This window comes from Elephantulus edwardii, unplaced genomic scaffold (genome assembly GCF_000299155.1).
Source record: "Elephantulus edwardii isolate Elephantulus edwardi_28Jun2011 unplaced genomic scaffold, EleEdw1.0 scaffold00008, whole genome shotgun sequence".
NCBI classification, from domain to species: Eukaryota; Metazoa; Chordata; class Mammalia; order Macroscelidea; family Macroscelididae; genus Elephantulus; species Elephantulus edwardii.
The window spans coordinates 22,523,647-22,527,338 of NW_006399758.1; the positions used below are offsets into that span (position 1 = coordinate 22,523,647).

General features: G+C 37.6%; 1 pseudogene; it reads right to left on the reverse strand.

Moving 5' to 3' along the window:
* Window positions 1–622: 622 nt before the first annotated feature.
* LOC102868978 overlaps window positions 623–3,692 on the reverse strand; it is a 24,961-nt pseudogene continuing 21,891 nt past the window's right edge.

Consider the following 3,692-nt stretch of genomic DNA (forward strand, 5'->3'; position numbering starts at 1 on the left):
AATACAATAAATTTCCAAACTCAGAGTCAGGAATTCCTAGTAGAACATAATCCTCAAGAATTCACAACAATCTTGATTATGGCTTTGGACTTCTTTGGCAATATAACATGAAAAGCACTAAACTGTCATTAGAATTACAGGTACTAGAGGCAAAGTTAGGTTCTTCAGGTGTTTGGCTAGGAAGACTATGCAGAAAAAACATTAAACATTACTGATGAAACCAATTATTATTACTATATTATTATTTTTGGGGGTGAGGAGGAACTCGCTACATAGGAGGGAAAATAGATTTGGACATGTTACTGTGAGTTTTTTCTGTTTGACTGTGCCAAGGTTACTATGTCTGTATCCTTTCATAGAAATGGGCATTTTCCGAATATTGTATTGTTGGAGTAACTATCAAATGACTCTCAGACTTATTTTAAGGTAAGACCATCGCTTACTTCTTCTCTTCAATTGAATGCAATCTACTCTACAATTGCACTGAAGGATTAATTTTAAGTTCCTGGAACTTAATTATATATCACTAGTGATACAATTACAATTATTGTTGCCGGACATTGAGTTGGAACTGACTAATAAGTGACCCTCCGGCAGGTCACATGATAGGAAATTACCCATCCTACTCCTGCTGTATCCGATCTAAAAATAATCATAAATGTAAAATAAAAAATCAATACATTTCTCTCTCTAATATTATCACAATCAAGAACTGTAATCTATAAAATTTCCAGTGTAAACTCATATTGCTATTATTCAGACCAATAACAGCTTTGCTAAAACTTCCAGTTTCTCTCTGAGGAGAGTTGTGGGGAGCCGATGAGGTCTGGCCCCTCAGTTACTCAGCTCCAAAGACTTTTCTTGGACTTAGATAGGATTCCTTGGACTATCTTTTTATCTTGAGGGGAGTTCTAGAGACTTGACAGGCTGTTTCCCCTTTTTAGTAGCTCTAAGTGCATCTACTCCATTCTTGTTCATTTTCTTTGCTATTGTTATTCAAGTCTGATGAGAAAATGTAGATCAGTTTCTTTCACTCTACAGTTTCCAGATACTTTGGGAAAGGAAAGAAGAAAAGAAAAAGCAGAGATGCCTTTATAGAGAGTTTTCATGATGATCACGATGAGAAAGCAACCAATATTAATTAATTCAAATGATGAAGAAATACCACAGTCACAAATATTTGAACCCTCTGTAACGTCCCATTTTCTACAGGAAAGAGTTCAAACATCTCAGTAATGAAAATCAGGCACCACATTCTAGTTTTCTACAGTCTTCAATCTCTGTGTAGTGTTTTCCCTTCCCTTCAAGTCCTGCTTTTCCTTCTTTGTGTTTATGGGATGTCCTTTCTTCTTATACTTACTTTACTCTTCTTTCTCCTCTTTAATAGTTCAATTAGGTTTTCTGAATTGGCTTTGAGGTTGTTTTCTGTGGTGAATACATTTGGTATTTAGCCTTAGGTTTGAGACAGTTTTGTAATTATTTTCTCTTCCCAGAACCTAGCATAATAGTTGTTGTTGTTGATTGCCTTCGAGTTGAGCACGACTGATAGCGACCTTGTGAACAGAAAGCCTGAAGCCTTTTTATAACTATCGACACTTATTAAAGTTCATAGAGTTTCCAGAGGCATGTTGTTTAGGAAGTGCCTCCTGCTTCCAAACCTGTCATAGTATGTTAATGTTGTTAAGTGCTATTGAGTTGCCTGCGATGTATAGCGACCCTATCTATGTACAGCAACTCTGAATCCTTCCCTGTCCTAAGGCAGTCTGACTAATTCTGACACACCAAATCTCATTGCCGTAGTTACTGTATCAATCCATCTAATCCAGGGTCTCCCTCTCCTGCACTGTCCATCCACCCTTCCCAGCCTGATGTCCTTCTTCAAGGGCTGATCTGTCCTGGCCACATGCCCAAATTAAGTGAGGTAGAGCTTCAAAATCCTAGCCGCCAAAGAGAGACTTGGTTTCACCCTCTCCAAGACAGACCTTGGCAGTCCATGGTATGTTCAAGACTCTTGTCCAGCACCACAACTCAAAGTCATCTATTCTTCTTCTGTCATCCTTAGTCCTTGTGCTGCTCTCTGAAGCATAACAAGTAATTGAGAAGACCATGGCCTGGATTAAGCACACCTTTGTATCTAGATTGACATCATTGCTCTTCAGCACTCTGCAAAGGTCCATGACAGCAGATTTTCCAAATACAATTCAACTTTTAATTTCCTGACTGCTGGTGTTAAGAGTGTTGATTATGGATCTAAGGAAGCTATAAATGCTAATAACCTCAATTTCTTCTCCATCTATTGTGGCGCTGCCAATTGGCCCAGTGGTGAGAATCTTTGTCTTCTTGGTGCTGAGCTTCAATTCATACTGAAGACAACGGTCCTTCACCTTTTACAGCAAGTGCTTCAGGTCTTCTTCAGTTTCAGCAAGCAAGGTTGAGCCATTTGCACATTGTAGGCTGTTAATGAGTCTTCCTCTAATTTTGATCCCATACCTCTCCTCATAAAGCCCTACTTCCCAAGTGATCTGTTCTACATACAGTTGGAAAAGTTAAGGGGACAGGATGCATCCCTGATGCACTTTTTCCTGATTTTGAACCATGCAGGGTTTCCTTGCTCTCTTCTGAGGACTGCTTCTTGATCCAAGTATAGGTTTCATAAGCACTATCAAATGTTCTGAGATTCCCACTTTTCTCAAGGTTAGCCACAATTTATTGTGATCTACATAGTCAAACCCCTTTGCTTAGTCAATTCAACACAGATAAATATGCTTCTGGTACTCCCGGATTTCTGCCAAGAGCCATCTGACATTGGCTATAATATCCCTTGTGCCACTATCTTTTCTAAATACAGTTTGGGTTTCTCTATCAAAGTACTGTTCCAGTAATTTTTGGATAATCTTCAGCAGGATTATGCTAGTATGTGATATTGTTCAATAATTTCCACACTCTTGTCAGGTCACCTTTCTTTTGGAATGGGAATAAATATGGCTCTTTTCCAGTCAATTGGCCAATTAGTTGTCCTCCAGATTTCTTGGCATATCTTGGTTGTGCAGATGCAGGGCAACATCCATTTGTTAAAATACGTCAATTGGTATTCCATCAATTCCTGGGGCTTTATTCTTTTGCCAAGTTCTTCAGAGCAGCCTGCACTTCCTCCTTCATCACCAGGTAGAAGGAATAAGTCAATAAATTAATGGTAATAACTTTATATAATATCTGACTCCTGAGTTGATTCAATAAGATTTAGCCTATTGCTTCTGCTATCCAATACATTTCCTTCATAATTCTGAGGGTGGTATTGATTAAAATCAACTTTTACTCTTAGACATTTATTTCTGGTGTGAAACGGTAAATAAAAGCATAGCTTACATCACTTTTACTTTAAATAGACTATTTGGATTTCTGAAGGCCTCTTGAATAGACAACACATAATTGTGCAATCCACAAATTCTCTTCTTTACCTAGACCTTTCTAACAAGATATATTTGTATCTTGCTTTGAATGTTAAAGGGAAAAAAGTTTGAGAAAATAATTTAAAAAATATATCCCAGATATTTGCTAAGAATAATTCATTCAGCAGTAATTGCAGAAATATATTTTTGAATGGGTACTCTTTACCCTTTGAATCCTTTTAAGTAAAAAAATCAAATGTTATTGTTGTTGTTATGTGCTGTCGAGTCGTTTTCGACTCGTAG